The sequence below is a fragment of the Barbus barbus genome (genome assembly GCF_936440315.1).
Source record: "Barbus barbus genome assembly, chromosome: 21".
Classification (NCBI taxonomy): domain Eukaryota; kingdom Metazoa; phylum Chordata; class Actinopteri; order Cypriniformes; family Cyprinidae; genus Barbus; species Barbus barbus.
In genome coordinates this window covers 26550623-26567851 of record NC_136749.1, presented here as the reverse complement: position 1 = coordinate 26567851, position 17229 = coordinate 26550623, and the positions used below count along the sequence as shown (strand labels likewise).

The 17229-nt window shown below is 37.7% G+C and overlaps 1 protein-coding gene across 1 annotated transcript in view; it reads right to left on the bottom strand.

Annotated features, from left to right (window-relative positions):
• The window catches only part of LOC306887078 (synaptic vesicle glycoprotein 2A-like), a 36766-nt gene extending 32232 nt beyond the window's left edge, over window positions 1–4534 (bottom strand). Inside the window, exon 1 of the mRNA XM_079444562.1 lies at window positions 4399–4534. The gene's annotated coding sequence lies outside the window, so the exon portion shown is untranslated. The remainder of the gene's footprint in view (window positions 1–4398) is intronic.
• Between the last annotated feature and the right edge of the window lie 12695 nt (window positions 4535–17229).

The window sequence follows — 17229 nt, the reverse complement described above, 5'->3', positions numbered from 1 at the left end:
TTTACGGTAATACATTTAGAAAATATCTTCATGGAACATGATCTTTACTTAATATCCAAATGATTTTTGGCATAAAAGAAAAAATTATAATTTTGACCCATACAGTGTATTTTTGGCTATTGCTACAAACATACCCCAGCAACTTAAGACTGGTTTTGTGCTCCAGGGTCACATATGTTCCTCATCTTATTGTGCATGATTCTACAGAAATGACACAACATTTCATTTTTTAATTTTCACATTTTAAAATAAAAGTATTTGAAAACTTTAAAAAAAAATTGATCATTGTCAATATGAATAAAAAAATAATCCCACTTGACTTTCTTACTATTCCTGATCTTATTGTGAATTACTCTGAGGTTGCAAATAAAACAAATATTACTGTAATAGGTTTTTCTAGAAAATACTATACTGCAAATTTTAGCTGAATTCAGTACATCACTTTTTTTTATTATTTACCAGTAATTTCTGAGTGAAAATTGTTTCAAAGTACTACACCAAAAATGTTCCTGTGTAATTCCTGAGGGACAAAAATTGATGTAAGAATTTCCTTTTCCTCGTTTCCTCTGAAACAAATGATCTTTCTCTGCTGATGTCACATGATAACAGCCAGCCAAACCATCTTTCGATCTAGATCTATCCACTTTTCACAATTCACTCAATTCAAAGCTGATAATGCCAAGCTTCAGTCCATTTCTTCTTGATAAATATCCTGTTTCACTCAGAAATATACAGAAATGGATTGCAAATGGGTTTAAATTCTGACTCTTACTTGCATAACAGTGGGACACGCACCTCAACAGGTTTAAATGACAAAATAACAGTCATGGCACATTCTGTGTGTGGTGTACACTGCCCTCCAAAAGTTTGGAAACACCTCTGGCAAAGTGTGGTTTTGGACGATATCAGCATAAATCCATATCATTTTTTGGTGCAAATACATTAAAGTAACTTGACATTATCATTGAAGACCAGCAATAAAACATAACACTGGCAATATATACATGTCAAAGTCAGACATGCCCCTTTGCCAGCTGTGATGCCTGGTTACTGGTTTAAACTTGGCCCAGGTTTTTAAAAGATGTTTGTGTCAGCACACCTTAATACTGCAGCTTCAACAATTGATGACCAATTCAAAGTCAATGTTTGAATAAACTGACAGCTCAGATGCCCAGATTATTCAGACCTGTAATAGCGGCTAATGATGGATATTTTGATGAATCGAAAATTTACATTTTTTCTAAGTATAAACTGTTTATGTAATGAAATGTTTTCGTAGTTTTTGTTGTCCCTTATCAGTGCAAAATTATCAAGGATTCATGCCAATATTGTCCAAAACCCCACTTTTCTAGGGCGTTTCCAAACTTTTGGAGGGCAGTGTATATAGTGAAGTCCAGGGGAAATGAGAGATCCCTCTATAAGAGCTCATATTTTACCGCAGGGATTAATGGGTGAGAGATTACCATATGATTCAGTTATATGCGGACTCATGCAGTATAAACCTAAACATACTGCAGTTCCAAGAAACTTCTCACCCTCCATTTGCATCACTGTGAGGACATTTGGATGTAACCTTGAAAAAAATTCTAAATAAATCACACATCTATAGAGGACTGTGATGTCAATTTCTCTTAGAACACATGCTGGGAGAATAATGTATAGGTTTTTGTTCAAACACAAGCGAAAGGGAATCATTTTTATACATGACTCCACCTCTGTGTGTAAAGATACGTCTCTGCCTTCAGCTTCACTCTGAATATCTGCATGCCTTTGATTTCACTCTGAACATTTACTCAGGCTTTGACCTGGATCATTGCTGTTATGCAAGTTTAATTTGAATTTATGTTCAAGTGATTTTACAAAAGACTAAAAGATGGAAAGTGGGTATTCAAAGACACAGGGGAAAATCACCAATTATACCAAGAAATAATCCCAAGAAAACATTTAGTTTGAAACATTTTGATTAGAGAAAGAAAAAAAGGGGAAAATAACACCTGGAATATTTCTTAATAAATTGGCAATGTTTCATATTAGAGGTCAATTCAGTACCTGGAGACATGGAAATATTACATCAAACAAAAAACGTTCACCCAAAAATTAAACTATGCTGAATATGTACTCAGCCTCAGGCCATACAAGATGTATAGGAGTTTGTTTCTTCATTGAAAACGATTTGGAGAAATTTACCAAACCTAAAATGACGTTTTTTTCAAAGCGTTGCTTTTCTGAGTACATTATTTATAATATTTCTTAGTGAAAAAGTTGTCTCATCTGAATCAGGAGATGAATATGCACAGATCAAGCACTGTTTACAAGCCAAACCAGTTGGTATGACAGTGGATTTTGATGTGAGAGGACAACAGGGGGTGGACTTTATTACTGGAGGAAGCGTTATTATGAATTACAGATTCGTATTTTGGCCAGAAGTGACAGTTTAAAATGAACACCCCTTAATAACGGATTTGTTTCCTAAACATGCAGCGTTTTGCTGCACAAGATGTCAACTGATGGACTGGAGTGGTGTGGATTACAGCTGTTTGGACTCTCATTCTGACGGCACCCATTTACTGCACAGGATCCACTGGGGAGCAAGTGATGTAATGCTAAATTTCTCCAAATCTGTTCTGATGAAGAAACTAACTCATCTACATCTTGGATGGTCTGAGGGTGAGGACATTTCCAGCAGATTCAAATTTTTGGGAAAGCTATTCCTTAAATTCGCAAAGTGCGAAATTGTTTATATAAAATATTTGATCCAAATGTGACATGGACATGGAAATGTACGGCATCAAATTCAAGTGATATTCAGATCCCTGAATGAAGGAGTTCTGAACGACGGCCCAGTCAGATAAGACATCAGCACCTGCACAGATCAATGATAAACACTCCTGTTTCTGACCCTGTTCTCTCTCTTCCTCCTTTGCCACATCACTCCTCTGAGGATTCCTCTCAAGGTTACTCTGAAAAGAGCACTGCAGCGCACAGAGAACACAATAATTGAGGAACAACTGCAATCCTGAGCAGCACCACCACTGACGGAGACACCAGATGCTGCGTACCACAAACAGCCTGCAAATCAATTCACATTAGGAGAAACAGTCCTAGACGGGGTTTGGCCGCTTTCAAACAGATCAGATCAAAGTTGGGATCCAGAAGTATGTAAACACAGTAGCTCTTTCTACCAGTGACCAGTGTCATTGCACATCTAACTTTCAGACATTTGCATATCACATTATTTCTTTTCTCTCTCTCAATAAAGCTGCATAGGCTACTACTATCAAATATACAGCTTCACATCTCTAATATCAATCCAAAAATACATGTGTATATGCATATATAGCAATACTACCAGCATTAAGGTCTACATAAAGGCTACTATACCATCAGAAATCTCTGCATTCTAACATTAGGCTACTAACAACATACAGTTTTGCATATTCCAAAAAAACTAGCTCTACATAATCTACTCTAAGAATTGATAGAGATGAAGAGCACAATTATCACTATTTGCATGCACTCAACAGTAATGGTTGGACATTATTTCACTGAAAAAGCAGCAGTGATACAGACACATGGAGATGCACATAGAGCATCACTGTGAATTCAGTCAAAATAAATGACACTTGCTGTCGTGACGAGACTGAATGCAATCAGCAATGGAATAAATCATCGAGGAGATTCACACATGTAGCAGGTCTCCATTCTTCATGTCTGCTGCAAGGTCATTTGATGCTTCAAGATATAACGCGGTACAAATCTCATTTTCATTTATATTTCTCGTGGTTTATCAATTCAAGCAAATATGAATCCCGATGGCAGCCCAAAATCAGCCAGTGAGGAACATGTTAAGCCCAATCAGTCTTATTCTGATGGATATATTAGGTGAAGGGGCGAGGCTTAAGGTGCCGTATGTCTCTATGGGAATATGGCTTTTATCAATTACTCTTTTAATATATTATTTAACCCATGGCAAATAAAGATTAATATACATACAGGAAATTAGTAATAATAGGCTACAACGTTCTGGGTGCAAAATACAGCGCATTTCAACAACAACAACAAAAAAATCTGCTTGCCGAAAAAATGAATTTTAATGTCTCGAGATGATGCATGAGCCGTGTTAAATGACAAAAGGTTGCCTTATAATTTACATTGGTTGTTATAATTAGAAAGATGTATTTTTGATGAAGATTACGTTTGCATCCATCACTGATGAGCACACATTATTTTCCAAATGAATGCCTCAAATATAAAATCGTAAAATTTAGCATTTAACTCACTCAAACATAAATGTGGTATATTTAAACATGCACGAGCGTCTTAAATCATTTATGTCTATGCAAGCTAATTATAAATGAGCTCCAAAACATTCATTAATTTGCAAGAAACGTCACTTACCAGTGCGATTCGGTTATTATTTTTCCAAATGATGTCAGGAATAATTGTATATAAGATACGGTGAATGTTTAGTCGTGGTGATGATGAGGGCTGTGTGACATTGCCTGTATCTTCACCCTGTAACGAAGGCGCGTGTGACGCGTAACGGGGTGCAACCCTACTACTCAGGCAAAATGAACGATTCCTACTATGGCGAACGCTTGACTTATTAATATTAATCGACACGCTGACGTTGCATGTAACTTTCCTAGAGCGTCCAGTTACATAATCTAGTTAGTAATCCTAGCCAAGCCTTCTCTGTACTATAATTCGATGATAGGCCAACAGAATCACAAACTACTGCTCTTCAGCCAAACAGTGTGGCGAACGTCTCGCTGCCTCATTAATATTCATGAGACAGGTAGGATTCCATCATTCGCCAGCTGACCTGCACTATTTACGAACGTCTGCCTTTCAGCCAATCGTTTAGGTTTACTGAGCGAACGTGTTGTTACGTAATTAATATTCATAAGCCAAACCGTGGCCATAGTAGGAGTAGCTGATTCGCGTCCCTCATCTCGAGCGCACCGTTCTCCAATGTCAAGTCAAGTCACCTTTATTTATATAGCGCTTTTAACAATGTAAATTGTGTCAAAGCAACTGCACAATAGCAAAAAAAGGAAAATAGTGTGTCAATAATGTAAAATGAAAAGATTTAAAAAAAAAAGATTTTCAGTTAAAGGCATTTCATTATTGAATTCAGTAATGTCATCATCCAGCTCAGTTCAGTTTAAATAGTGTCTTTGCAATCAGGTCGACGATATCGCTGGAAATGAAGTGTCCCCAACTAAGCAAGCCAGAGGCGACAGCGGCAAGGAACCAAAACTCCATCGGTGACAGAATGGAGGAAAAAACCTTGGGAGAAGCCAGACTCAGTCAGGGGGCCAGTTCTCCTCTGGCCAAACGAACCAGCAGTTCGATTCCAACTGCAGCAAAATCAGATTGTAAGGGCTCAACTGGTTCCAGTGGTCTTTCCCGATGGCTGTCTAAGTGGCGGGGTCCTCACTGGGGATCTGTCTCTGGCGCTCATCTCGGTGTCCTGGTCTCCGCTGACGTTCAGGGCGGTAGAGGTCGTCTCTGGGTGCTGATCCACCATCTGATCTGGATACGGACTGGATCTGGTGACTGCAGTGACCATCTGGGCTGGATACGGACCGGATCGGGTGGCTACGGTGACTGGGGATATGTCCCCGGGGCTCATCCAGGTGTCCGGCCTCCGCCAACGATCAGGGCCACATACATCATCTCCCGGCACCGATCCACCATCTGATCTGGACACGGACTGAGAAACAGAATAGAAACAGACAAATATTAGCGTAGATGCCATTCTTCTTACGATGCAACGAGTACATCATGTATTATGGGGAATGTTCCCGGTTCCCGGATCTAATTAATGCAGCCTAACAATCCTTTAACGGATTTGAATAATAGAAGTGTATTAGTGTGTTATGTGTAAGCCAGGTTAAAGAAATGTGTCTTTAATCTAGATTTAAACTGACAGAGTGTGTCTGTCTCCCGAACAGTATTAGGTAGATTGTTCCAGAGTTTGGGTGCTAAATAGGAAAAGGATCTGCCGCCCGCAGTCATTTTGATATTCTAGGTATTATCAAATGGCCAGAGTTTTGAGAACACAGTGGACGTGGAGGACTATAATGTGATAAGAGCTCGCTCAAGTACTGAGGAGCTAAGCCATTCAGGGCATTATAAGTAATTAACAAGATTTTAAAATCTATACGATGTTTGATAAGGAGCCAATGCAGTGTTGACAGAACCGGGCTAATATGGTCGCACTTCCTGGTTCTAGTAAGGACTCTAGCTGCTGCATTTTGGACCAACTGTAATTTGTTGATCAAGCGTGCAGAACAACCACCCAATAAAGCATTGCAATAGTCTAACCTTGAGGTCATAAACGCATGAATTAGTATTTCTGCATTTGACGTTGAGAGCATAGGTCGCAATTTAGATATGTTTTTGAGATGTAAAAACGCAGTTTTATAGATGCTAGAAACATGGCTTTCAAATGAAATATTGCTATCAAACAGCACACCTAGGTGTCAAGTGTTAGATAGTGTTATATGTTATTACATGTGGGGTTTTTAGGTCTGATAATTAACACCTCTGTTTTTTCAGAATTTAGCAGTAAGAAGTTACTCGTCATCTAATTTTTTATATTGACTATGCATTCCATTAGTTTCTCAATTTGGTGTGTTTCACTGGGCCATGAAGAAATATAGAGCTGAGTATCATCAGCATAACAGTGAAAACTAACACCATGTCTCCTGATAATATCTCCCAAGGGTAAGATGTAAAGCGTGAAAAGTAACGGCCCTAGTACTGAGCCATGAGGTACTCCGTACTGCACTTGTGGTCGATATGATAGCTCTTCATTTACTACTACGAACTGATGGCGTTCAGATAAGTACTTCCACTAATGCCAACAAAGTGTTCTAGTCTATTCAAAAGAATTTTGTGGTCGATAGTGTTGAACGCAGTGCTAAGATCCAGTAGAACTAATAAAGAGATACAACCACGATCAGATGATAGAAGCAGGTCATTTGTAACTCTAATGAGAGCAGTCCCAGTACTATGATACGGTCTAAATCCTGACTGGAATTCCTCACAAATACTAATTTTCTCTAAGAAGGAATATAATTGCGAGGATACTACCTTTTCTAGTATCTTTGACATTTACAAAAAGTGCTTTTGTAGAAAGGGACCTGATATTAAGTAAGCCAAGCTTTATCAATTGTTTCTCTGTATTGTAAACATTTTTTATTTGTTGAACATCAATTAAATTGTTACTCTTACTTTGGTTGGGACGTTTTCTGTATTTTCTAGTTCGGGGAACAGACACGGTCTCTATAGTGTGATATGTAGGTGAAGGAGTCTCTATGTGCTGAGAATTAACTGACTTCTGTGACGTGAGGCGGCTAGCAGACGGTCGGTTTAGCCAGTCTGTCTGCTTCCTGACCTGGGCCCCAGTTAGTCAAGTATGAACTCTAAGACTATGTGCCATATTTCTAGAGAGAAGAGCGGCACCACCCCTGCAGGGATGAACACAATCTCTTTTCAACAGGTCAGGTCTGCCCCAAAAACTCGTCCAATTGTCTAAAAAATATGTTATTCTGCGGGCACCACTTAGACATGCAGCCATTGAGTGACAGCAGTCTGCTATGAATCTCATCGCCACGGTAAGCAGGGAGCGGGCCAGAACATATTACAGTGTCTGACATCGTACTTGCAAGTTCACACACCTCTTTAAAATTATTTTTAGTGATCTCCGACTGGCGAAGTCGAACATCATTAGCGCCGATGTGAATAACAATCTTACTGAATTTACGTTTAGCATTAGCCAGCACTTTTAAATTTGCCAAGATGTCAGGCGCTCTGGCTCCAGGTAAACAATGGACTATGGTGGCTGGTGTCTCTATTTTCACGTTCCGTACAATAGAATCGCCAATAACCAGAGCACTTTCATCAGGTTTCTCAGTGGGTGCGTCACTGAGTGGGGAGAACCTGTTTGATGTTCTGATCGGAACAGAAGAGTGGTGTTTTGACCCGCGACTAGGCCGCCTCACAGTCACCCAGTTGCCCTGCTGCACGGGCTCAACCAGAACTGAACAATGTACAGGACTCCCTGAGCTAATCGCATCCAAAGCAGTATCTACAGCCCTCACATTCTTACTATCCTCAACTAAAGTTTGGATGCGTGTCTCTAATTCTGAAACCTTCTCTGTCAACCTAACTATTTGCCTGCATTTATCACGTGTGAATCCCTCATCGCCGACAGAGAGAGATAAACTGTACATGTGGCATGAAGTGCAAACAACAATAGCAGGAGAAGCCATTTCTCACAGTGACTGATGAATGATACCAACTTAACTTACCACTTACCACTGTTGTTTGATGAACTCGTGAAAAACGAGCCAGAGAGAAATGAAAACGAGAAAAAAAGAAAACAATAATAGACGCGAATAGAAACGCGAGTAACAAGCTAACGATCAATTTAGATTAGCTTGATAGATAATACCAGAAATATGGTGGGAATTAAGTTATATATTATCACTTTAAACAACAGAGAGTGAAAGTAAGGTAAAGATTCAATAACGCAAACCTCTCAGCAGCACAACAGACAGAGGAAGCAATCCATCAACAAGATATTAATAAGCCGTCCGAAATTAATAGGCGTTCAGCATTAAAAATATTGTGACTGAAACGCGTTTTTATTATGACCAAACGTCACAATGTTAAATCCAAGCTGCCTACAAAAGGTTTTACGGAAACGCGCGTTTTCCTCAAATAGCCTATAATTGATTGCGGAAATAGTGGTGTTTCCTTATAAATTAATGTCATGTTGTGTGGTTAACATATAAGCCTTTAAAAACATGCAGCGAGTCTGAAATCACTGGTCTGTGCATGATTGCACACGTGCTCTAACTCGTGCACATATTTGGCCAAAAGGAGGGAACCATGATGCGCTTTTCTCTCCCTCTCCATCGACTGTTATTTATGTAAATTTGACGGAACCTGCCGTTATCAAAGGTTAGAACACTGTCAATTAATAACTGTCTGCTAGAGGTAAGATGGGACAAGGTTTTCAATCATTTAGATTCCACAGACCCCCAAATATGATTATCCATGTGCATCCAGGTATGCATTTTCATATATAACCTAAAGACGCAATTTATACTGTGACAAATTCATAAATATATGTAAAAATATTTATTTATCCTAGCCTACATGTTTTAGTTACTGGTTGATTGACTAATTTAAATTAAATAAATATATTTAGTTTAATTATATATACATTTTACACCGTTTTCCTGTAAACTTTTTTCCCCTGACAGCCAGTTGAACTATAAAAACAGAATCATATCTCCTTAAATAAAAATAAGCAAAGTTTTATGTCAATAACCTCTTAAATAAAGTAAAAAGCCACTGTAATTTGTCCACACTGATACTGTTTTGCAATGACGAATCAGTCAGATATTACATTTTTACATTTACATTTATGCATTTAGCAGACGCTTTTATCCAAAGCGACTTACATTGCATTCAAGTTACAGTTTTTATATTTTATCAGCTCTTATATATCTTTAATTGACAGCAGTTTCCTAATAGCCATGATTAGGTGCTTTGGTTATGATGCTGATTCTGGCATAATTTATAAAAGCTGTAGTTTTTAGGACACCTCGTCAATCATAACACCATCTGCCTATAAAGATGGAACATGAGCACAGCAAAACTGGAAAAATCTGGCTCCACATCATTTTGGGTTATTTGTTTGATGCGACTGTCTGTCTCCTGTGGAATTACTAGGTATCTGCGATGAAACCTGCACTGCAAAACCTGTTCCTGTCAGACGGAGTTCCAGAAGTGCCAGTATTATTGGACATAATGGGCTAATGCAGTGCTTAGCAACAGGCAGTATGACGATGTGACTGGTTTTCAAATAAGGCTGCAAATCTCCATTCTCCCGCTGACAACAGGAGCATCTACTGATGTACAGGTCTCTGAAGAAGCTAATACATCACAGTACCCCAACACCAAAATGACAGGCAACTAATTATTCATGCAAACTTAGTGTTTGAAATAACCCGAATAAGCAATCAGAACCCATAAAGCCTGACATATGACAGAAATATAATTATCTGGAATGGTTCAGTTTATTGAACCATTAGACAAAAGTTTGTTTGTTGGGTATCAAAATCAATACAGATTTTATGGCTCATATTGTATGATATAATGAGTTCATACTTGAGGAGGACAAATCACCTGTTGCTGATATTTATAGAACCAAAAAGTAAGATTCTGCAAGGTTAAAAAGTCATTCTGATAGCTTGAAATCATAAAGATTTACAACAGTATTGACCACTTACATAAAATACATATAAATATCAGTTGTCACTCTGTATCTTCCAATAATATGTCTAAGTAAGATGAGAACCAAATGCTTACTTTTATGATCAAAGCCCTGTAAAATATACTGTCTGCAATGCCATACAATGATTGGTTTTTCTGAAAAATTATGTATGGATATTCAAGTAAAGTTGCTTCTTGAATCTTGAAATATTACTAACAATATAAAAGTTATTTTTAAGTTTACTTCATAGAAATCAGTAAAGATTTCACAGCAAAAAGACACATGAAGCATGACCTGAAGTGGGCCGTTTATACAATGATACTATAAAAGGCCTTGTTGTTAAAATGCATATTGACACTACACAACGGGGTTTTCAGCAAAGTTTTGATATTTCAGCAAGTTTTGATATCAAATATTTTTTGTCGTGACGTATTGTCAAGTATGGTGACCCATACTTGAAATTGGTGCTCTGCGTTTAACCCATCCAAGTGCACACACACAGCAGTGAGTAGTGAACAAATGCACACACACACACACACACACCGTGAACACACACCCGGAGCAGTGGGCAGCCATGCTGCAGCGCCCGGGGAGCAGTTGGGGGTTCGGTGCCTCAGTCGTGGTATTGAGGGTGGAGAGAGCGCTGGACATTCACTCCCCCCACCTACAATTCCTGCCAGCCGGGGGCTCGAACTCGCAACCTTTCGATTACGAGTCCGACTCTCTAACCATTAGGCCACGACTTCCCCAGAGGTCTTCGAAATGTGCATATCAAATGTGATACAGTAGGGTTAATTGTAATGCTTTTCAGCCATCTGTGTTTGCTGTTATTTCATAGACTATTTATTTTGCAAAAGATATCTGCTAAAATCTCCTAAAATCTTTCAAATAAAAAAGCTTAGCGTGAACAAGCAAGACTTGATGTACATAATTCCAAAAAAAAGAAACTGCATTTCATGATGTCTTTAACAGTATGCAAAGCACTCGGTTATGTTGCGGTCCTTTAGAAATGCTTAATATTTTGTGAGCATGAAAACAGTTTAATCAAGAACATTGTGTTTATATGATGCAGTCTTATGTGAATGTTAGGAAAATGAAGAAACCAAATCAGCCATATGCTGCTACATCCTTACAGGGTAATCATCATCAAGTTGTAATATGCCATAAGAAGAGAACGACAAAATTATTTGTTCCATTTAATTCCTCGAAACCTTGTCACAACAATGGATTACTTCATTAATGCTAAATTACACCTCTCTGCCTCATGAGGATACGGCACCTTTCAGCTATTAAAACAGAAAACCTCCAGCTCCAGCAGATGCTTCTGACTCAACATCTTAATTTGTGCTGTGGGCTTCATTCGTGCCGCCTTTTCTAAAGAAAGAGGATGTACTAACTATTGTTAACTGCTCCCTGGAGACTGGCTTTTTAGTGCCCTAAAAACTGCCATGCTGCACTTGACAGGAAAGCAAGCTGGATTTTTCTGTTCCAAAGACATTCTCTGCTAATATTCATTATTATTTTGCAAAATGCATGGACTAAAATGTAGTAAAATGTTTTTGAAATCTCCAGTTTCTTTAGTTCCAGCTGTTGTGGGCCCTGTTGGCAGGAAACATCCTTAATATTATTATCCTAGTTTAGATCAGTCTACGGATCAGGAGTTTACAGCATGTCTAAGTGAACACCTGTTAGGAAACAGACAGACCATATCAGGCTGTACAGAACAACCCTAAACAATTAACCAGATGGAAGTCTGCAGTTTAGACTTGCAGAACATCTAACTGACACTTCTTCTGCTGTAAAATGAAGAAAAGAAGGCAAAATATGTTTATTATAGTGTCTACTCTATTTTACCCCCCCCCCCCATTTTTATCTATATCTGAAACAACAACTGGGCCAAAAGTATAAACGTTGCATTGTCCTGCAGTAAATCCAGGCTGGGTAAAAAACAAATAAAAATAAATTTATTTTTAAATAATTTTTAATATATTAAATTTATTTCTATGTACTTATTTAAAATATAAATGAGTTCCATTTACTCATGTTATATAGTATATATAGCAGATGCGTCTCCTTAAAAAATAAAATATTATAAATATCTTACAAATTAAGATATTATATTATAAATTAAAATAAGATATTACAAATAAATATTTTTATAAAAGGCAAGCAATTGCTCTGTCATTTACATTAGAGAAATATATCAACTTAAAAAGCTACACACACACACATATATATAATTTCTATTTACTTATATAAAGATAGAGCGTCTTTTGACTGAAACTTTCTGAAGACAGCTAGGATCTTGTAGAGACGCTCGTGCACTGCTCGCTTCGCGCGTGATGAGCAGATTTCGATTTCTTTCTCTCGCTCAGTTTCTATCTGCATCTCATCGGCGCTGAAACATCGAGAGCAATCGCCTCCTATTGATTTATCGACCTGCTCCCACCTCGAGAACGATAAACCGCCCATCGCGTCGTGAACTGCGTTTTAATGACCCATTTACTGTCCGCGCGCGTAAACATGCTTAGAAACGACGAGTCTGTCGCACAGATGTCACATCACTCTAGTCGTTTACCATGAGAGAACTGAACATGTGCTGGAAGATTATTGCGACACTGAGCTTGGACTGTTTTAAAGGTTCTCCGTCCTCTTCGCACAGGTACGTCGTATTTCAATAAATGTGCCAGTGTTGCGCATTATCTGTATGAAGGTGTTTGCATGCATATGCAGGATTCGTGTTGGTCTAAACAATGGCAGACTATAAATGGGTTGCTATGGCAATGCTTGCTCCGAACATCATTTTTACAGAGAGTGTGCGATGTCGCTAGAATGCATGATGCATACAAATCGAATGCATGGGCATAAAACTGAACAATAATGATGTGCTTCAATCATAGAGTAAGATGGTTTGCTGATCTAGTCTAGTCTAGCTGTTTTAAGGCACTTTTTTTTAGCTTGATCAGGCTGTAAGACTAGCTTAAACTACAGTAGCTGTTATTGCATGCTGACTTTAACAATAAAATGATGTAGTAGGCTATTTGGTAAAGGTAAGATTCATCCTGGGGTCACAACACTAGGTTATGCAACACTACCTTCCTTTGCGAGCATGTCATATTTCTCCTAAATGAAGGGGTTCTCAGATTCTGCTTTGTCTCAGATGTGTCTCCTAAAATAAAATAAAATAGATATACAGTTATAAAGACATAAAACACAGAATGAGTATAGAGTTGTAGGTGAACATCATAGTTTAGATAACAATAATTTGGTCTTAAACCTAAAGGTTTAAAAATGTTTCTTAATTTACAATTTGAAATTAATACATTTACTGAAATAAGTGTGTTTATTCCAGATTTAAATTAGAATTTGGTTGCCATTTTCTCACCGTGGTTTCAAACATCAAACATTATGAAAAAAATCCCAGAAATCGGCATTAGAATCTGACTTGATTTTTTTTTTAAATATATAGATTAAAGCAGATTTCTTAGTTTACAATTTAAAAAAAATAATAATAATAATAATAAAAATTGTTCCAGATTTAAATTGCAGTTTGAATTAAAACAATTCCATCAACATAAGATTTGAATTGAAAACTTAAACATAAAAAAATATACAATGTTTATTTAGAGTTTTATTAAAATTACAAATTGATTGAAATTTTTAGTGTGGTCTGTTTTTGATGAGAAATACTTGATTTTATACTGAAACCTACTGACCTTTAAAAAAAAAAAGAAAAAAAACCTGCTCTGTTATTTATATTTTATAACCTAAAAATGCTAAGCTATACATTATGTGCATTGTCCTTCCATTTACCGGTTTACCAGCAATACAGAGAAACAATTCAAAAAGCAATTTGAATCTCTAAAGAGACCTCAAATGTGTTTTTTTCTCTCCCATGGTCGTGCAGGTCATCCACAAAGCTGGGCTCGAGTCAGGCCGCCAGCATGGAGAGCAGTTCTCTGACCGGTAGTCTGTCTCTGAACTCTGATTTTCCTCACTGCCAGTGCTGTATCTCTTTCGAGGCCCGGTTGAAGCGCCTCTCCTGTGGCCACCTCTACTGCGACCCCTGCTCCGATCAGATCGTCAACCTGGCTTTTGAGGACATAGAAGGTCTGTCCGAGTATCCCTGCCCAATGTGCAAAACCCTCCGTCACCTTGGAGGCTTCGCTTTAGCCCACAGCTGCCAAGGCATGACCCACTGCTCGCCCTTCGGAAGTCAAAAGCAGCAGCTAGTTGAAGAGAAAGGAGGCCTGTGGGAATGATTGCGTCAATTGTTCACCCAAAAATGACAAAGTGCTGAAAATGTACTCACCCTCAGGCCATCCAAGATGTAGATGAGTTTGTTTTTTCATCACAACAGATTTGGAGAAATTTGGCATTACATCACTTGCTCACCAGTGGATCCTCTGCAGTGAATGGGTGCCGTCAGAATGAGAGTCCAAATAAAAACATCACAGTAATCCACACCACTCCAGTCAATGAATGTCTTGTGAAGTGAAAAGCTGTGTGTTTGTAATAAACAAATCTATAATTAAGTTTTTTTTTTTTTATTTAAACCTTTGCTTCTGGCCAAAATAGTCCATAATTCATAATAATTCTTCCTCCAGTGGAAAAAGTCCATCTCCTGCTCTCTCTCACATCAGCTATTTTGGACTGGTCTTGCATGTAATTGGTGCTTGATCTGTGCATATTTCTCTCCTGATTCAGAGAGAAAGCAATGTTATGGATAGAGGCCTGGAACCGGAAGCATAGGTTTGAAGTTAAAAATGTCTTAATAATGGATTTGTTTCTTACAAACATGCAGATTCTCACTTTACAAGTCATTAATTGATGGAGTTGAGGCGTGTAGATTACTTGTTAATTATGATGTAAATTAATTGTGATGTTTTATAAGCTGTTTGGACTCTCATTCTGACGGCACCCATTCACTGCAGAGGATCCACTGGTGAGCAAGTGATGAAATGCTAAATTTCTCCAAATCTGTTGTGATGAAGAAACAAACTCATCTACATCTTGGATGGCCTGAGGGCGAGTACATTTTCAGCAGATTTTCAGTTTTGGGTTAACTTTTAATGCAGTAGTTCTCAACTGGATTTGTTTCAGGACCCAGATTTTACATTATTCCTTTTTAAGATTATATAAGCTTACTACTAACTACAAACAATTACCAGGACAGATCCATCACTCATTTTCAGGTAGTGACCCACCAGTTGAGATCCACTGATATCAGGGTTCAATATTCTGAATCTGTAAAATGAGAATACAATGTTAAGTGAGACCTGCATCGTAAGTGAATCATTTAATAGGTTTCATATGCTCTCCAGTGTCATAATTGAGGAAAAGTAAGTTGATGCTATAAGAGTCTTTTTACTTCATTACTGGTGGAAGTGATTTAAACAAACGACTGGCTTTCATAGATAGATTCAGTTTGTATTTTGTTGTATTTGGTGTTTTTAATGCCGGATGATATATAGCAGTAAAGCGTATCCAAGTGTGTATTTATTTTTGTAATGAGTGCTGTGGATGTAAACTTTTATTTATTGGGTAATTTACAATTCATGAAAATCTTGTAATGCTTCTTGTAAAGTGCTCATGTTGTAAATATCCATCTATATTTTAATAAGATTCAAGTATGTCAGAACTATCGGGCTGATTTGTCATATATTTTTAATAAGCCAGAATAACAAATGTTAAGAAAACCATCAAACAGTTGTATTGAGGAACTATAATGTGCATTTATTTATCTAAAATGTGCCAATAAAGGTTGTTATAAAAGACTAAGGAATGAAAAACATGAGAATAGGTAATGATTTGTCCCTGTGGCAGATGCAAGGATGAAAAATACAAAACAACTGGAATCAGTTTTAAAGCACAAGCATTGGGTCATTTCATGAAATGAAAGCAATTCTTGTGCCATCAAATAAACATTTGCTTCAATTCAGTCTTGTGAAATATGTTGATGCAAGATATTTCAAGTCCATTTCTCCTACTGATATGAGTGCGAGACAATAGAGTGAAATCTCAACACGGTACCGTATGTTAATGTTTCCAGCACCTTTTCCCCGTAGGGGAAATAAAAGTAGGACACAAACCTCTGGAGCTACTCTCTCAATTTTGCAACGTCACTGTTGTCAGACATTAGTGGCGTAACGCTTTTTGAATATGAACGTCTCACAAGGACAGATCTGAAGAAGTCTGTCTTGTAACCCACATCACTAAGGAGCTTCAGAGCTTTCCATCAAACCTAAAAGGAATGGTTCACCTAACGTCACATTTATGTTCTTCCAAATGCTGCTATTTTTCCCTTAGAACATTACAATTAATTTTTAGGAGAAAAACAACAGCATTGGGATGAGTAAATAACAGTTTTAATTTTTAGGTCAACTATTAAAGGGATAGTTCATCCTGAAATGAAAATTCTGTCATCATTTACACACCCGCAAGTAGTTCCAAACCTGTATGAATTTATTTGTTCTCCCGAACACAAAGGAAGATATTTTGAAGAAAGTTTGTAACCAGGCTGTTCTGGGGCACCATTGACTTCCATAGTAGAAAAAAAAAAATACTATGGAAGTCAATGGTGCCCCAGAACTGCTCTGTTTCCCACATTCTTCAGAATATCTCCCTTTGTGTTCGGCAGAACAAACACACTCATACAGTTTTGGAAATACTTGAGGGTGTGTAAATGATGACAGAATTTTCATTTCTGGGTGAACTATCCCTTTAACAGAACGAGCAGTTCTGAACACTGTCATTTGTAGAAAATCTGTCAGTCTTACAAAAGAAATCCACAGGAAATGAGAAAAACAAACATGTTGAAGGAAGTCCTGGAACTCCACTGAATCAAAACAGAGAGAGTAATGCGCAGAAGATAAAAATGAGAATAGAAAATGAGCGCTACTTTTTTTGTCCTTCCTTATACACAAATT